The sequence below is a fragment of the Salmo trutta genome, chromosome 1, assembly GCF_901001165.1.
Source record: "Salmo trutta chromosome 1, fSalTru1.1, whole genome shotgun sequence".
Taxonomy (NCBI): Eukaryota; Metazoa; Chordata; class Actinopteri; order Salmoniformes; family Salmonidae; genus Salmo; species Salmo trutta.
Genome location: NC_042957.1, coordinates 48,609,287 through 48,629,759, shown reverse-complemented (window position 1 = coordinate 48,629,759; position 20,473 = coordinate 48,609,287).

Sequence of the window (20,473 nt, the reverse complement as noted above, 5' to 3'; positions counted from 1 at the left end):
AGACAGAAATCTTTCTGATTGAGAGGGGGTCAAATACTTATTTCCCTCATTAAAATGCAAATCAATTTATAACATTTTTGACATGCGTTTTTCTGGATTTTTTGTTGTTATTCTGTCTCTCACTGTTCAAATAAACCTACCATTACAATTATAGACTGATCATTTCCTTGTCAGTGGGCAAACGTACAAAATCAGCAGGGGATCAAACACTTTTTTCCCCTCACTATATATATATATATATATATATATACACACACATATATATATATACACACATATACACACATACGTACACATATACACATACATAAAATTACATTGTATGATTTTTAAGTAATTAATTTGCATTTTATTGCATGACATAAGTATTTGATCACCTACCAACCAGTAAAAATTCCGGCTCTCACAGACCTGTTAGGTTTTCTTTAAGAAGCCCTCCTGTTCTACACTCATTACCTGTATTAACTGCACCTGTTTGAAATCGTTACCTGTATAAAAGAACCTTGTCCACGCACTCAATCAAACAGACTACAACCTCTCCACAATGGCCAAGACCAGAGAGCTGTGTAAGGACATCAGGGATAAAATTGTAGACCTGCACGAGGCTGGGATGGGCTACAGGACAATAGGCAAGCAGCTTGGTGAGAAGGCAACAACTGTTGGCGCAATTATTAGAAAATGGAAGAAGTTCAAGATGACGGTCAATCACCCTCGGTCTGGGGCTCCATGCAAGATCTCACCTCGTGGGGCATCAATGATCATGAGGAAGGTGAGGGATCAGCCCAGAACTACATGGCAGTACCTGGTCAATGACCTGAAGAGAGCTTGGACCACAGTCTCAAAGAAAACCATTAGTAACACACTACGCCGACATGGATTAAAATCCTGCAGTGCACGCAAGGTTCCCCTGCTCAAGCCAGTGCATGTCCAGGCCCGTCTGAAGTTTGCCAATGACCATCTGGATGATCCAGAGAAGGAATGGGAGAAGGTCAAGTGGTCTGATGAGACAAAAATATAGCTTTTTGGTCTAAACTCCACTCGCCGTGTTTGGAGGAAGAAGAAGGATGAGTACAACCCCAAGAACACCATCCCAACCATGAAGCATGGAGGTGGAAACATCATTCTTTGGGGATGCTTTTCTGCAAAGGGCACAGGACGACTGCACCGTATTGAGGGGAGGATGGATGGGGCCATGTATCGCGAGATCTTGGCCAACAACCTCCTTCCCTCAGTAAGAGCATTGAAGATGGGTCGTGGCTGAGTCTTCCAGCATGACAACGACCCGAAACACACAGCCAGGGCAACTAAGGAGTGGCTCCATAAGAAGCATCTCAAGGTCCTGGAGTGGCCTAGCCAGTCTCCAGACCTGAACCCAATAGAAAATCTTTGGAGGGAGCTGAAAGTCCGTATTTCCCAGCGACAGCCCCAAAACCTGAAGGATCTGGAGAAGGTCTGTATGGAGGAGTGGGCCAAAATCCCTGCTGCAGTGTGTGCAAACCTGGTCAAGAACTACAGGAAACGTATGATCTCTGTAATTGCAAACAAAGGTTTCTGTACCAAATATTAAGTTCTGCTTTTCTGATGTGACAAATACTTATGTCATGCAATAAAATGCAAATTAATTACTTAAAAATCATACAAAGTGATTTTCTGGATTTTTGTTTTAGATTCTGTCTCTCAGACCTCTACATGCTTTGTAAGTAGGAAAACCTGCAAAATCGGCAGTGTATCAAATACTTGTTCTCCCCACTGTATATATTTATTTATTTTTTGCAGCACATAACATATGTCATGATCGTCAAAAGGAGTAGACCAAGGTGCAGCGTGGTAAGTGTTCATCGTTGTATTTATTTTAAATCAGAACACTAACAAACAAAATAATAAACAATGATAACGACCGTAACGTCTTGCAGGCTTAACGAGCAGTACAAAAATAAGATCCCACAACTACAGGTGGGGAAAGGCTGCCTAAGTATGATTCCTAATCAGAGACAACGATAGACAGCTGCCTCTGATTAGGAACCATACTCGGCTCAACACAAAGAAATAGACTCCATAGAATGCCCACCCCACACCCTGACCTAACCACATAGAGAAACAAACCGTCTCTCTCAGGTCAGGGCGTGACAACATATCATGAGAAATGGATGACATAGTACAAAATTGTTCACAATTTCCGGGGACCCGTTTTGTCTCGTGAGCACTACATTCAAAACTACTGGTTGAAATTATACAAAAACTTTGGAGAGGAAACAGAGGAATGGGAGGGGCGATACAGAAACGTCTGCAGGGAACAATGGCTGTCTTTCATCAGAAGAGTGCCATTCCTTGTTTTCCAACACGAACAAAATCGAGGGAAATGAAAGAGAACTGAAAACTACGTAGGGTGCTAGGAATAGTCTCTTAAGCCAAGCATTGTGATCAAGTACAACAAAGAAGAACAGGAAACCAACATTAGAAATGTAGGTTTTCATTGGTTAACAGTCAGCCAGTCTCTTTTCAGACAGTGTGTTAAAATGAATGATGCGGTGCAGAGGGCATCCACCATAAGCCCCCATGACATGGACCACTGCTGAAAGCCCGTCCCCAACTATCACATCACCCATATGGGGCTGGGGAGAGGGAAGTGACTGCCAGAAAGACCAACAGCCTAAAAATACTGACCACAGCCTGCATAGATGAGTCCAACTATATACTGGCTGTTAATAGCTGTCAAAACAAGGTTTGAATCTGTGAAACGCGGTAACAAAATGGCCTGTCCAATATCAGACATCCTATAAACAGGAGGGAATACCTTGACCAGTATTGTAATGTTTGTGATCTAGTCCTAATGGTTTTATTTGTCACCTAAGAGTTGTCAAATGCTCTAGAGATCAAAACAATCACCATGGACACAGTGTTCTTTTCAAAGAAATGTCTTTACCCAGTGGCCAGTCAAACCAACTACTAGTGCTTCTACCCCTGCATTGCTTGCTGTTTGGGGTTTTAGGCTAGGTTTCTGTACAGTACTTTGAGATATCAGCTGATGTAAGAAGGGCTATATAAATACATTTGATTTGATTTGATTTAGTATTTTGTTAAATAGTTAAGGCAATGTGACCTCCATCATCCTTCTCTCTTTCTCTATCCTCCCTAAATTGTTCCTCGTCCGTTTCTCTGCAGCCTGCGCCCACCCCCTCCTCCTCTCTCCCCATATACCCCTCCCTATCCTTGCCCATGAAAGCTTATCATCGACACACACAGTACCTTTTCCTGCATCCCCATCGATCTCCTTATTGAAATGAGCCTCGTTTTCCGTCTGCTGACGTTTTTTTCTCCCCTTCTTTCTTTTTTCTTTTTCCTCTTTTCCAAACTGACAGGCTGAGCATATTTTGGCAGCTTGCTGTTATCCCTTAATTCTTCACCAGACTTCCTCCCCATTCACAAATGGACAAGGATTTGGGGGTAAATAAGGCTATTGATATAACCCCGTAGCGTCCAGTGGTTTGCAACCTTTAGGTATCAGATTTGGAGGGAAAGGAGTGGACATTGGTGCCATTTGTATTTGAATATATTAGCTAGCTCTAGGTCATAGAATAATAATTACCAGTTGAAAAGGAAGCTCACTATTATAGCTATAGAACACTTCTCTCTATGCTTGCTATGATCAGGCCCTCAGAACAGGCCCTCAGAACAGGCCCTCAGACTGCCAGTGGGAGTCCCTATTTAGTAGGAGGGGGTAACTCCCCCTGGGTTTTTGATCTCATATCAGAGCACAAACTATTCCCTCCAGGGTAGTGTGTTGCACAAATTTACAAGTCGACACACATTGTCTTACTTCCTTAAGTCCATTGCCAAGTCAACCAAGTTGCTTCCTCCTGGGATGAAAGAGTTTTTTTATTTTCTGTTCAGTTTCCTCAGTTGAGGTGCCATACAGAATAGCAATGCCTTCACTTTTCCCTTCTCGCCTTCCACTAATGCAGTAAAACGCATATTCATCCCGGAGGAGGAGGAAAAGAAAGAGAGAGAGAGAGAAAGAGAAAGAGAAAGAGAAAGAGAAAGAGAAAGAGAAAGAGAGAGAGAGAGAGAGGAAGGAACGAGAAAGAAAGAGAGGGATGGAACAGAGCAGGTCTTGAATCTCATCCCCTCCAGAGATCAATTGTACAAACTTCTCCATGAGTGCTCTCTCTCGCCCCTGTGTGCTCAGAGCCAGCCAAATCGATGCCCAGGCATATGTGTGTGTGTGTGTGTGTGTGTGTGTGTGTGTGTATTTGGGGGGGGGAGAGAAGGGACTAAGGGTAAGAAATTCCTCAGGTCTGATATTCCTAAATGTCACTGTGGCGTGCTGAGTCTCTCTCGCTCTCTCTCTCTTTCTCAATTCAATTCAAGGGGCTTTATTGGCATGGGAAACATATGTTAACATTGCCAAAGCAAGTGAAGTAGATAATAAACAAAAGTGAAATAACCTATAAAAATGAACAGTAAACATTACACTCACAGAAGTTCCAAAAGAATATATACAGTCGTGGCCAAAAGTTTTGAGAATGACACAAATGTTTATTTTCACAAAGTCTGTTGCCTCAGTTTGTATGATGGCAATTTGCATATACTGCAGGATGTTATGAAGAGTGATCAGATGAATTGCAATTAATTGCAAAGTCCCTCTTTGCCATGCAAATGAACTGAATCCCAAAAAAAGGACCCGCTGACATCATGTCAGTGATTCTCTCGTTAACACAGGTGTGAGTGTTGACGAGGACAAGGCTGGAGATCACTCTGTCATGCTGATTGAGTTCGAATAACAGACTGGAAGCTTCAAAAGGAGGGTGGTGCTTGGAATCAAATCAAATCAAAGTTGATTTGTCACGTGCGCCGAATACAACAGGTGTAGACCTTACAGTGAAATGCTTACTTACAGGCTCTAACCAATAGTGCAAAAAAGGTATTAGGTGAACAATAGGTAGGTAAAGAAATAAAAACAACAGTAAAAAAATACAGGCTATATACAGTAGCGAGGCTATAAAAGTAGCGAGGCTACATACAGACACCGGTTAGTCAGGCTGATTGAGGTAGTATGTACATGTAGATATGGTTAAAGTGACTATGCGTATATGATGAACAGAGAGTAGCAGTAGCGTAAAAGAGGGTTTGACGGGTGGTGGAAAAAAGCTTGTCCGGAGTGAGACACAATGCAGATAGCCCGGTTAGCCAATGTGCGGGAGCAGTGGTTGGTCGGCCCAATTGAGGTAGTATGTACATGAGTGTATAGTTATAGTAACTATGCATATATGACAAACAGAGAATAGCATCAGCGTAAAAAGAGGGGTTGCAGGGGAGGGGGGGGGGCTCACAATGCAAATAGTCCAGGTAGCCATTTGATTACCTGTTCAGGAGTCTTATGGCTTGGGGGTAAAAACTGTTGAGAAGCCTTTTTGTCCTAGACTTGACACTCCGGTACCGCTTGCCATGCAGTAGTAGAGAGAACAGTCAATGACTGGGGTGGCTGGGGTATTTGACAATTTTTAGGGCCTTCCTCTGACAACGCCTGGTGTAGAGGTCCTGGATGGCAGGCAGCTTAGCCCCAGTGATGTACTGGGCCGTACGCACTACCCTTTGTAGTGCCTTGCGGTCAGAGGCTGAGCAATTGCCATACCAGGCAGTGATGCAATTCGTCTGTCAAATATGGTTACCTGCAAGGAAACACGTGCCGTCATCATTGCTTTGCACAAAAAGGGCTTCACAGGCAGGGATATTGCTGCCAGTAAGATTGCACCTAAATCAACCATTTATCGGATCATAAAGAACTTCAAGGAGAGCGGTTCAATTGTTGTGAAGAAGGCCTCAGGGCGCCCAAGAAAGTCCAGCAAGCGCCAGGACCGTCTCCTAAAGTTGATTCAGCTGCGGGATCGGGGGACCACCAGTACAGAGCTTGCTCAGGAATGGCAGCAGGCAGGTGTGAGTGCATTTGCACGCACAGTGAGGCAAAGACTTCTGGAGGATGGCCTGGTGTCAAGAAGGGCAGCAAAGAAGCCATTTCTCTCCAGGAAAAACATCAGGGACAGACTGATATTCTGCAAAAGGTACAGGGATTGGACTGCTGAGGACCGGGGTAAAGTCATTTTCTCTGATGAATCCCCTTTCCGATTGTTTGGGGCATCCGGAAAAAAGCTTGTCCAGAGAAGACAAGGTGAGCGCTACCATCAGTCCTGTGTCATGCCAACAGTAAAGCATCCTGAGACCATTCATGTGTGGGATTGCTTCTCAGCCAAGGGAGTGGGCTCACTCACATTTTGCCTAAGAACACAGCCATGAATAAAGAATGGCACCAACACAGCCTCTGAGAGCAACTTCTCCCAACTGTCCAGGAACAGTTTGGTGATGAACAATGCCTTTTCCAGCATGATGGAGCACCTTGCCATAAGGCAAAAGTGATAACTAAGTGGCTCGGGGAACAAAACATCGATATTTTGGGTCCATGGCCAGGAAACTCCCCAGACCTTAATCCCATTGAGAACTTGTTGTCAATCATCAAGAAGCGGGTGGACAAACAAAACCCCACAAATTCTGACAAACTCCAAGCATTGATTATGCATGAATGGGCTGCCATCAGTCAGGATGTGGCCCAGAATTAATTGACAGCATGCCAGGGTGGATTGCAGAGGTCTTGAAAAAGGTCAGCACTGCAAATATTGACTCTTTGCATCAACTTCATGTAATTGTCAATAAAGGCCTTTGACACTTATGAAATGCTTGTAATTATACTTCAGTATTCCATAGTAACATCTGACAAAAATATCTAAAGACACTGAGGCAGCAGACTTTGTAAAAATGTATATTTGTGTCATTCTCAAAACTTTTGGCCACGACTGCAGTTTACAGTTGAAGTCGGAAGTTTACATACACTTACGTTGGAGTCATTCAAACTCGTTTTTCAACCTCTCCACAAATGTCTTGTTAACAAACTATAGTTTTGGCAAGTCGGTTAGGACATCTACTTTGTGCATGACACAAGTAATTTTCCAACAATTGTTTACAGACAGATTATTTCACTTATAATCCATTGTATCACAGTTCCAGTGGGTCAGAAGTTTTCATACACTAAGTTGACTGTGCCTTTAAACAGCTTGGAAAATTCCAGAAAATTATGTCATGGCTTTAGAAGCTTCTGATAGGCTAATTGACATCATTTGAGTCAATTAGAGGTGTACCTGTGGATCTATTTCAAGGCCTACCTTCAAACTCAGTGCCTCTCTGCTTGACATCATGGGAAAATCAAAAGAAATCAGCCAAGACCTCAGAAATTTTTTTTAGACTTTCACAAGTCTGGTTCATCCTTGGGAGCAATTTCCAAATGCCTGACAGATGAACATCAACTTCATGTTCATCTGTACAAACAATAGTGTGTAAGTATAAACACCATGGGACCATGCAGTCATCATACCGCTCAGGAAGGAGACGTGTTCTGTCTCCTAGAGATGAACGTACTTTGGTGCGAAAAGTGCAAATCAATCCCAGAACAACAGCAAAGGACCTTGTGAAGATGCTGGAGGAAACAGGTACAAAAGTATCTATATCCACAGTAAAACGAGTCCTATATCGACATAACCTGAAGGCCACTCAGCAAGGAAGAAGCCACTGCTCCAAAACCGCCATAAAAAAAGCCAGACTACGGTTTGCAACTGCACATGGGGACAAAGATCGTACTTTTTTGGAGAAATGTCCTCTGGTCTGATGAAACAAAAATAGAACTGTTTGGCCATAATGACCATTGTTATGTTTGAAGGAAAAAGGAGGAGGCTTGCAAGCCGAAGAACACAATCCCAACCGTGAAGCACAGGGGTGGCAGCATCATGTTGTGGGGGTGCTTTGCTGCAGGAGGGACTGGTGCACTTCACAAAATAGATGACGTCATGGGGAAGGAACATGATGGGGATATATTGAAGCAACATCTCAAGACATCAGTCAGGAAGTAAAAGCTTGGTCACAGATGGGTCTTCCAAATGGACAACGACCTCAAGCATATTTCCAAAGTTGTGGCAAAATGGCTTAAGGACAACAAAGCCCTGACCTCAATCCTATAGAACATTTCTGGGCAAAACTGAAAAAGGGTGTGCGAGCAAGGAAGCCTACAAACCTGACTCAGTTACACCAGCTCTGTCATGAGTAATGGGCCAAAATTCACCCAACTTACTGTGGGAAGCTTGTGGAAGGCTACCCGAAACGTTTGACCTAAGTTAAACAATTTAAAGGCAATGCTACCAAATACTAATTGAGTGTATGTAAACTTCTGACCCACTGGGAATGTGATGAAAGAAATAAAAGCTGAAATAAATAATTCTCTCTACTATTTTTCGGACATTTCACATTCTTAAAATAAAGTGGTGATCCTAACTGATCTAAGAAAGGGTATTTTTACCAGGATTAAATGTCAGGAATTGTGAAAAACTGAGTTTAAATGTATTTGGCTAAGGTGTATGTAATCTTCCCACTTCAAATGTATATATACAGTGTTGTAACGACGCGCAAATGGTTAAAGTACAAAAGGGAAAATAAATAAACGTAAATATGGGTTGTATTTACAATGGTGTTTGTTCTTCACTGGTTGCCCTTTTCTTGTGGCAACAGGTCACAAATCTTGCTGCTGTGATGGCACACTATGGTATTTCACCCAATAGATATGGGAGTTTATCAAAATCAGGTTTGTTTTCAAATTCTTTGTGGATCTGTGTAATCTGAGGGAAATATGCATTTCTAATATGGTCATACATTTGTCAGGAGGTTAAGAGGTGCAGCTCGGTTTCCACCTCATTTTGTGGGCAGTGTGCACATAGCCTGTCTTCTCTTGAGAGCCAGGTCTGCCTACGACGGTCTTTCTCAATAGCAAGGCTTTGCTCACTGAGTCTGTACATAGTCAAAGCTTTCCTTAAGTTTAGGTCAGCCACAGTGGTCAGGTGTTCTTCCACTGTGGACTCTCTGTTTAGGGCCAAATAGCATTCTAGGTTGCTCAGTTTTTTGGTTAATTCTTTCCAATGTGTCAAGTAATTATCTCTCTCTCACTCTCTCTACTCAATTCAAATTGCTTTATTGGCATGACGTAACAATGAATATATTGCCAAAGCGTACTTTGGAAATTAAGTGTTTAATTTACAGTATTAACTTCATTAAAATAATTAACGGGACAATCACTAAGAACAGTAATAATAACCATTCAATGGACAATAACAATGGCATAAGAGGACAGGTTGGTTTGTCTGTCAGAAACTGCCCCTTATTTTATGGTGGGCAGCAATGTAGTGTGCTGCCAACCCACAGCGCTGTATGTCCTCCCCCAACAGCACGGGTAGCCTCTTCTCATCAGAGAGGTCTTTGGAACCTTGAATAATGGCTTCAAATTTGGGGAAGGGACAGTGTCTATGTGTTTTATGGTGGTTATACAGCCTTTCCTCTACAGGGAGCCAGGTTTTCCTGTGTCTACCCTTCTCAATGGCAACCTTTCTCCTCTGTCTCTCTCTCTCTCCCTGCATATTCTCTGGCCTCGCTACGCTATGCAACAAAGAGCCTTTTCACCACTAATTTCCCTTCCCTTTCTCATTGCTCCATGATTACACTTTAGATTTGGTGGCCTTAAAAAAATGCGAGCCCTTTTTGGAATATAGGACATCAGACAACCTCATACCACAAAAGTTAAAACAAATGCCAACAAAGACCTATTAAAGTACCACAAAAGGATAGGCCTATTCTTTACATAATTCAACCCTTATCTAGCCTCCCCCATATTCTAACCTACATGGGACACAATGTGCATGAGGAAGAACTAACCTGTTTGTGTAATCTACCATGATAGCATGTCTAGTGACACCGTGATACTGTTGGCCTGTTTTTGGTTTTATTAGTCTCTCTGGGGGGTGATTAAATTGTGGCCTTCATTTAACTCACCCAAGAGCTGCTCTCTGAATACTAAACCTACTGAGCACAGAACGTTGCCCAACTATTGGTCAGTCAGGCCCTGGCTAATAGGATTACAGCAAGGGCAGAATGTCTAGATGTTGTATACAGTACGCACGCTTCGAGATTCAGGTGGCTAGACATTCACAAATGCTTTAGTCAAGATATGGTTAGTGGGTTGTGAGTTAGTTACTTGACAGACTCCATTCTAACAGGTCAGAGAAAGCTTGACTGCCGTATTAGAGTTTTATTCGGCTGTTTACTGTGTCACTCTACATCCCCTCTCTCTTACCCACTCCTTTTCTCTCCCTCCCTTCCTCTCTAGGACATTAGGGATAAGAACAGAATAGGATAGATGGGTCGTTCCACCAATCCGGTGTCTTTTGAGATGCTTAACTTGGTCAACAACAACAACAACAAATGTTTGATTTCACCTCATTTTCACATTCTGTCATAAAGAGCATTGGTTCAACTTCCTCAAATAAAAAATGACTATAGTAAGTGTATATTAAGTGGCAAATAAAGTAAAAGGGTTGACCATAACAGGGTTGACCATAACAGGGTTGACCATAACAGGGTTGACGAGTTCACCTTAAAATCAGCCATAAATCCCCTTGTGACAGTGAGAATGGGAGCTTGTTGTGTGCTACAGGGAGTGGCAATTGAATGCAAGCTTCGCAAAAAAATTAGATTGTAAAAAACATTCCAGCTTGTTTATCAATGGGTGACAGGGTTGACGTGTTATGGTCGACCGGCTCAGTTTTCCATCACAAAACACCAGAAAATTGCCAAAAAGCTCATCTGCTTTTACACTACGATTTGACTATTTAGACGTCAAAGGTTTCTTTTGAAAAAAATATTTAAAAATAACTAGGGCTTTACAATGATGGTGAAAACTTGGAGAAATGTTGGGGTTAAGTGGATTAAAATCTTCCAAGAAGGACATTTCAAAATGCTGAATTTTGGCACTTTAACAAGTCTTGATTCATATTAAAAATCTGATTCATTAAATGCTCCATGTGGTCTATAAAGGGCACTTCAGTGAATATAACAGACTTTTAAAATTCAATATTGGTGCACAATTGCCACCTATAATATCAAAGGGACGACCCAGATAAATATTTTTGCATCCTATACATTTTCTCCCATCTCATGTAATACAATACAAAAACAACACAAAAAGGCTGGTTTATCTAAGACTCTCTTTTAGTGGGAGATAGATTTTGGCTTCCCGCCTCTATGCAGCAGGCTTCTTCTGTAAATCGGCTTTCTGTGGCCGTGACAGTCATTAGCCTTGGCCCTGGCAGTAATCCTCTGGTTTTCTGTCTAATAGAGGCAGAGAGGGTTGGCCCGGCACCACTCACTGTACTGTTCCCAGGGAGGGGAGGCACAGGCAGGCAGAGCCCGTCCAAGGACTGATGCATGTTATTTAGTTATTTCTTCATTTCTTTTTTTTAATATATAGTTCTGTTCTTTTTTTTCTTTCATACTGTTTCTGTTTTGAAACAGTGTCTCTCTAATTCTCCATGCCATTCCATTCGTGTTCTGTTTGCATGCCTACCTGTCCGTCTCTCTGTCAGGCAGTCTGCTTGTCTTTTATTTGTTCACTTTCTTTTATCCAGATCACCTCTATTCCCTCATCTCCTGGCTCTCTTTGTACCTCTCCTCTCTCTTGCTGAACTCCCTTAATCTCTTTCAGTTCAGCACCACTGTGAAAAATGTCTGCATCTGTAAATAATTATTTGTCAGGTTTGAATGCCTTCGGCCAGGTTTGTACAACAGCTTCCAGGCGGGTACAGGACATACAGAGAAAAATCATACCCGTGCGTGCACACAGCCGTAACGGTGGCGGTGAAGATGAGAGAGGCAATCACAAACGAAAGAGCTCTAGCCAGAGAGAGAGAACACAAGAGTTCACCTCTCGCCCTGTGTGCCTCAGATGCCCCGCAGTCAAGGCCCACAATTAATCAATCAATTAAAAACCCACACGGAGCCACACTCCCGTAATCAATCAATACCAGCCTCCACTGAGGCCCTAGTGAAGGCATACCCTCAGATCTAGAAGCTTCAACCCCATGTGGACCAGGCAACTCAGAGAGAAAGGGGGCTGAGACTGAGTTGTACCGAGACAGAGAGAGAGACTGAGTTGTACCGAGACAGAGAGACAGAGAGACAGAGACAGAGACAGAGACAGAGACAGAGAGAGAGAGAGAGAGAGAGAGAGAGAGAGAGAGAGAGAAGGGCAGAAACAGTGAGGCTGACTGTCCCACCACAGACTAGAGCAGAGGCCCCACTGGCTCCATCAGCCCCAGTCAGAGCCTGAATATTCATGTGGAGGATTCGGGTGGTGTGGAGGTACTCAGTTATTCATGATCCCTCTGTAAAAAGAAATACACCGTGATCCCACTGCGATGGAATATTAATAGCTGCCATTAATAAAATATCCCCCCTCCTTACTTAAAGCCTTGTCGCAAAGTTTTGGGGCAGTCTCACTTTTCCAGGACTGGGTTCTCAGGGTGGGACCCATGAAAGGGATGAGGAAGTATTGTGTTAAGGTACAACTGTAGACTAAAGTCCCCAAACCATATGCCACCATCACTAGATCCATTGGGACTGAGAAGGTATACTCATTGCTCGATTGACCAATGTGCGAAAAGGAGGAGAGGAGAAACAAAAATAGTCCTATACTCAGAGAGGATTAATGTTTCATTCTGAGCTGCCTGAAAGTCTTCTGACATTTCATCATTGTTTTAAGAGCTGAATACATGGCACCCTGTCTAGGGTAAAAACGGGCACTGGATCTATGTTCAGCACAAAGTATGTTCATAACCCAATAACCCCATCCCTAGCTATTGCAGTAACTAACAATAAAGTCCTTAGCTTAACCATCATATTAACGTGAATCCTTATCAATGCCCTCACTAAGACAAGGAACACCTTGACTCGAGTTTATCCATAACCAAAGCCTTAACCCTAACAGTGACCCATAACCTTAACTGTAATCAATATTTTAGTTTCATCCTCATATCATACTGACCTTGACTCCAAACCCAACCCTACGTTAAACTGTATCTTGAGGCTCTAACCTCCACAGTAATACATGCAGAAGTAGAACAGCGACGGTAGACTGCGCACGGAGGCCTGAGAGACAACAACAACAAAAACATGTCCTTCGCATGGCTTCCACCCCACGGAGGGAAAGGTCAGAGAAAACAGAGTGAATAAACAATGAAAAAGCACTAGCACGCCACCATGTCACGGACCAGGAGTCTATTAGATCCCTGACAATACCCAGTGGGTCAGGAGTGGGGAGAGCACTGTGCCTGTGGTGAGTAAGTGAGATGGAGAGGAGCTAAAGAGAAAGGGAGATGGTAAGAGAAATCTTGAGAGAGAGAGAGAGAGGTCAACTAGCTGTCACTCCTGTCAAACACTTCCTGTCGGAGCCCAGACACGGCAGGGTGGCGGCAGTGGCTGCTTTTGGGTGCGAGGTGACAGGTGAAGAGTGGCTAGTCTTCCTGGCGTTACAGCCTCTGTCACAACACATCCCAGAGTCCCAGGCAGAGACTACAGGACACCCCTGGGCCAGCTGGGACCTCTGGGACTCTCTGCATCTGCTGCTGTTCAGGGAGAAAAACCACAGCAGTCACAGGCCCAGGAACTACTATTCTGAGGCACAGTCCCAGGAACTATTAGTCTGAGGCACAGTCTCAGGAACTACTATTCTGAGGCACAGTCCCAGGAACGACTATTCTGAGGCTTAGTCTCAGGGACTACTATTCTGAGGCACAGTCCCAGGGACTACTAGTCTGAGGCACAGTCCCAGGGACAACTAGCCTGAAGCACAGTCCCAGGGACTACTATTCTGAGGCACAATCCCAGGGACTACTATTCTGAGGCACAGTCTCAGGGACTGCTATTCTGAGGCACAGTCTCAGGGACTGCTATTCTGAGGCACAGTCCCAGGGACTACTATTCCGAGGCACAGTCTCAGGGACCTATGTTCTGAGGCACAGTCCCAGGGACTACTATTCTGAGGCACAGTTCCAGGGACTACTGTTCTGAGGCACAGTCTCAGGGACTACTGTTCTGAGGCACAGTCTCAGGGACTACTGTTCTGAGTCACAGTCCCAGGGACCTCTATTCTGAGGCACAGTCCCAGGGACCTCTATTCTGATGCACAGTCCCAGGGACTACTATTCTGAGGCACAGTCTCAGGGACTACTATTCTGAGGCACAGTCCCAGGAACTACTATTCTGAGCCACAGACTCAGGGACCTCTATTCTGAGGCACAGTCCCAGGGACTACTATTCTGAGGCACAGTCTCAGGGACAATTAGTCTGAGGCACAGTCTCAGGGACTACTATTCTGAGGCACATTCTCAGGGACCTTTAATCTGAGGCACAGTCCCAGGGACTACTATTCTGAGACACAGTCCCAGGGACAGTGTTAGGGACCTCTATTCTGAGGCACAGTCCCAGGAACTACTATTCTGAGGTACAGCCTCGGGGACCTCTATTCTGAGGCACAGACTCAGGGACCTCTATTCTGAGGCACAGTCTCGGGGACTACTTTTCTGAGGCACAATCTCAGGGACTACAAGGAACACTAGATAAGTGGGTGTGTGTTTCTTTTTGTGATCCTCTTGGAGCACAGTACTTACATATATTCTGCTTGATTACTCACTTTTTAAGATTTTTTAAATATAAAACGACAGGTAATTGCACTCCTGTGTATTTGGTGGTGAGTTGAGGTGAGGAGTGTTGTGTTACTTTAAGTTGGTGTCTGTGGTGATGCAGGAGTAAGCAGCATTATTATCAGAAACAGGCCTCACCTGCAGGCAGCAACAGTAGCTAGAGTGAGGTGTGCGACCAACTCAATCGCACTGCAGCCAACTCTGGATCAGAGGGAGAGAATGGAGGGAAAACAGACGCAGATGGCAATTTGGAGTATAGAGAGTTGAGAGAAATGTCTGTGTGTCTGAGGAACATGAAGAAACCGTTGAGGAAGGAGCTCGAGCATGACCGTTGGAGTTCAGGAGGCCAGAGACCGATACAGACCAGCGATCTGTGACGGAGCTGGCTTTCTCAGAGCTGAGGCCGGAGCAGAGCCATGGTAATACACTAAGCCACGCCAACTGACTCATGGAAACAGGATAAGTTTCTCTGGCCCTAAGGGGGGTCCACTGAAGAAGGAAGCATTGCTATGCCTGCATCCAGTATCCCCACCTCGCTCAGGGGGTAAGAGCACAGAGAGAGATTAGGGATTGAGTCGAGCTTTGGTTGGTTTGTTGTTGTTTAAATGATTTGCCGTCAGCCAACTGAGGTTCTAGCTAGCTCTCAGAGGTAGTTCCAGCTCCTCTCATCCTTAACCCTCCCCCTGAGGGGGGGGGGGGGGGGCTCACATGTGATTGGTTGGGCCAGAATCACCTGGCACCTCCTTCAAACAGGCAGGCAAACTGAAATAGCAGCACCAGGGACTGGGAGCGGGAAAAAAGCACAAGGATATCTACAAAGAATGGTCTGGAATTCCTGGGCTTATTTCCACTCAGAACATGGGCATGTAGGATATGGCAATGAGGAAGGATGGAAGAGGTTTGGGGGTTGACTAAGAACTGGTGGTTTGGAAGACAAGAATCTGAATTGGGACCCTAAATCAGCACTATAGAAAAAGAATGGTTATCACAACGTGCAGATTCTCTCTGACTTTCTGTCTCTCAGTTCCTTCCCATTCCTAGGGGACTTAATGTCCATGGGCCATGCTTGCTTGCGACTTGACTTCCATTCTCTAAACTGACTGACAAAGGCTCCGAAAGCCTTGAGATTGAAACTTTTAAAAGGAGAAACCCAATTGCGTAGCACTCTCTCTCTCTGCCTCTATCCCTCATTCTCTTTCTACAAAACGCTTGAGTTGTCACCACAGTCTCCCGGGCCTCTTTAATAAACGCTACAAACGAAAACTGTCTTGCTTTTGTGTCGTCGACTGTGAATGGTTTAAAACCATAGGGATTCTGGTGTAATCCTGTAGACACAAACTTAACCCAATGTTAAAGTCTTCTGCCTTGTCATTCTGCAGCCAAGTGAGGGAACCTATAGAAGATAAACTAAGTAGCATGAATAAGCAATGGCAACCGAAAGAACCATAGCACATCTTGTGTTTTTCAGCGGCCTACCTCATACATGTGGGAGTGGGAGACCCATGTATTTCAGTAAACCCCTATTTATGACATGAATCCTAAAATAGAGTGAAATTTGGGTTACTTCCACTAAGGGGTCCTCTCAAGTATGGATGGATCAAGGGAATTGGCAGGCTGTCACGTTTTAGGCTTGTTTCAAGTGAACAGGTTGTGCAGGAACTCCAGAGGAAACTCAAAGCAACTTCTGACATCAGGGAATATCTCTGATTCATGTCAACCTTGTCTCCGCAATCTGAACAATTCAAGGAACACATTTTACAGTAATTCCAAATTCAGGCTCCTGACCCCTCACATATCGAGGAATGGTCAAATACCTTTTTTGGTTGAACCTCAAAATAAAAACTGAGCAACATGCCTCTTAGTGGGTCTCAGATATACTAAAACAGCGAAAGAAAATGACAATAAACTTTTCCCCTTCTCTTGTTTTTTTGTTTATTATTTGTATTTATTTGTTTACCCCCTTTTCAATCTTGTCTCATCACTGCAACTCCCCAACAAGCTCGGGAGAGGTGAAGGTCGAGTCATGTGTCCTCCGAAACATGACCCTCTAAACCGCGCTCCTTAACACCTGCTCGCTTAACCCGGAAGCCAGCTGCACCAATATGTCGGAGGAAACACCGTTCAACTGACGACCGAAGTCAGCCTGCAAATGTCCGGCCCGCCACAAGGAGTTGCTAGAGTGCGATGAGCCAAGTAAAGCCCCCCCGGCCAATACTCCCCTAACCCGGACGACGCTGGGCCAATTGTGCGCCACCTTATGGGACTCCCGGTCACGGCCGGTTGTGACACAGCCTGGGATGGAACCTGGGTCTGTAGTGATGCCTCAAGCAGTGCGATGCAGTGCCTTAGACCACTGCACCATTCGGGAGGCCTCCTCTTGTTGTTGTTTTTTAAACGTATCTTTTAGCAGACAGCTGTCTGAGACAAGATGCTGCTTCTGCTGGAGACCCTGCTCCTTTTGCTCACTTGCCGGCTTGTTGCCATGGAAAAGTCCATAAATGGGGGCAGATTACAGTTCAATGAGGGAGCAGAGACTTTGGAGGGTCTGGAGGGAGACAGCAGGTTTCCGGGGCCCCTCCTGTCAAACCATCAATCTCTTTTGATGCATGAAAATGGAAAAAGAGAGAGGAGCTAGAGAGAAATCAAAATAAAATAAGAGTAGGGAGTAAGGTAAAGGGGGGGAGAGGTGGAAAAGAATGACTACGTCAAGTGAGAAACAGATGTACTATCTCGATGAAGAAAGCTAAATCAAGCTACTTTCTAAGCTCTCAGACTCCGCTGGTGATCCTTCTACATTTTGGAAAACATTAAATACACTGAAGCGTACAAATTCCTCTTCTTCCCTGCCTAAGCAAGTTCTATCTGACTCTGGCGTCATAACGGAGAAGAATGGGATAAGTGATGCTTTTAATCATCATTTTATCTCAGCGGGCTTTTTATTTGAGAGAACCGGTAGTTTAATTGACCCTGGTGAGTCAATCGACTGCTTCCCTCAGCCAGCCTCTAGCTGACTCGACGGTTAACCCGTCAACTTCTAGTGAAACTTTGTTTTCATTTCAACAATCTACTATCTGTGATGAGCTAGATGCCTTGCTTAAGATTGATGTAAAAGAAAAAATCCACTGGGGCTGATATGCTTGATATATTTTTGCTGCAGCTCTCTGCCCCCCTGATTGCTGAATCATTAACCCATTTGTTTAATCTGACGATTATATCTGGTACTATCCCCAAGGTTTGGAAGACGGCCCATGTACTCCCCCTTCACAAAGGTGGTGACCCTTGTGACCTAAATAATTATCAGCCTATTTCTAAACTTTCTTGCCTAGCTAAAATGTTAGAATCCTTGATTAATTCTTAGCTAAGAACTACATCTTTGAAATGTATTCTAAATGTGCATCAGTTGGGTTTTAGACCAGGTCATAGCACTATCTCTGCTGCATCTCTAGTTATAAATGATGTGGTTAACGGTATAGATAAGGTAACACTGTGCTGCCCTCTTCATCAACCTGTCAAAGGTTTTTCATACTGTTGATCACTCACTGCTAATTCAGAAGCTTTCCTCAATTGGCCTCGACCAGGCTGCATGTAACTGGTTTAAAAATTACTTGAAAGAACTCAGTGTATATCTACTGATGGTGTTAAATCAGGTTTCCTGGATACTATGAAAGGTGTCCCGCCGAGGTCAATTCTGGGTCCTGTACTTTTGACTGTTTTCATTAGCAATATCTGCACTTATATTCTGATGATACTGTTGTGTATGCTATTGTCCCCACAGTTGACCAGGCTCTATCTGAACTACAGTCTGCCTTCATTGTATTACAGAAAAACTTTATTGACCTGAAATTAGTATTGAATGCAGAAATATGTTGTTTTCTAGAGCACATAAAAATAAGTCTAATGATTTAAGCATGTGCACTTTGTATGTGTCCATATTTATCTGGGCATCTTGAAAACTGTCTTTAAAAGGCATATTGATTAGTTAGTAAGAAGCTTCTTCTATAGAAATATAATGGGCTTCTTCTGTAGAAATATAATGGGCTTCTTCTGTAGAAATATAATGGGCTTCTTCTATAGAAATATAATGGGCTTCTTCAACAGAAATATAATGGACTTCTTCAACAGAAATATAATGGACTTCTTCAACAGAAATATAATGGACTTCTTCAACAGAAATATAATGGACTTCTTCAACAGAAATATAATGGACTTCTTCAACAGAAATATAATGGACTTCTTCTATAGAAATATAATGGGCTTCTTCTATAGAAATAGGTCCTGCCTCTCGCTAAATAGTAGAAAGCAGATTCTTCAGTTGACGTTCCTATTGGTCCTAGACTATGGCAACATCATCTATATGAACGCAGCTGCCACTTCATTAAAGTCATAAGATACAATTTATCATGGCGCACTATGCTTTATTACGGGCGACAATTTTAGTACTCATCACTGCATTCTCCACCAGAAAGTTGGTTGGCCCTCTTTGATGTCACGTAAGTTGATACATTGCTATATTTTCATTTACAAATCCCTTTAACAAAAAGTCTCACCTAACATCATTAATAAACTTTCGACATACGAGTTAGCACGCCCGGTGTCAGGGATGGTTAAACTCTGGAAACTCATTTGGCCTCTACTGAGTCAGGTAAATCAGCTTTTAGTTTTATTGCACCTTATTTCTGGAACAATCCTCAAAACGTTCTTCAATTGGATGTTCTGGTGCCTCTGGGGCAATTCAGAAAGCTGATTGAGGACCTAATTACTGAAGAATGTGTTTGGTTTTTATGACTGTGTTTTTCTTTCTGCTTGCATTTTGTATTTATATTTTCGATGTCTGTATTTTATGTAATTTCAGTCATTTAGGGCTCTGTAAAAATAGAGCTTGGTCTCAGTATGACTCCCTGATAAAATAAAGGTTAAACAAAAATGTAAAGTGTCAGCTTGTAGTAAGGGTGGATGGGAGTTGGATGTTTTTTTTGTAGAGATGAATGGCCTAAGTTGAATCTCGCACTTGTACATTACATTAAGTTGAGATATCAAACTAAATAAATTGTGCAGAAAAAAGTTTGATTAATTCTATGTATTATATCATCAAGAGTGTCAGCTTTTCAGGGCAGAAATGAATGAATGACTGACATACATCAGCATTTTCCATAATAACGTGTTGTACTGTGCTGTGCCCCGATACAGTGTATAGCACCAACAACCCTGTGGGGAGGGCTCTGTGATTAACTGTGCTGGACAGTCACTCCGGGCAGAGCAGAACTGGGGCTCTTTCATACCAAACAGCTGTCCACCCAACCATCCCACAAATCAAAATGCAATTTAAAAAAGAAACAGGACAGAGAATATGATGCATCCTGATCCTATTTTAAGGTCATCAAATGTAGCATTTCAAATTGAGCACTTCCCATCCCATCCCCTTCTTCCAAGAAATTGGGAAACACAAAAACACAAATTTCCACTATGAAGGTTGCCGGAAAACCAAACATAGGAAAAGTAGGAGAGATGAAATACGCAAACAAACAGATGTGGATAAATAAGTAAATACTTACGGGCATGAAGCTTGTTGACAGATCAGCAGGGGAAATTGTGCTGACACCTCCACCTCGTGTGATGTGAGAAGTTGAGCCACTCTCTTCCATTCTCGTTTCATTGGGGGGCCTTGATGTGGCACTGTCAGGAGAGAGGCCCCCTCTGAGGTGCCTGACTAAAACGCCTGTCTGAAACCCAATCTCTTTTCACTTCTCTGCCTGATGCTGCTGCTGATGAGGGACTTTATTGCCTGTCTGTGACAAACACAACCAGGGCAGTGGTGAGTCAGTGTGAAGTAAACACAATTGAATGGCAGCCATTTT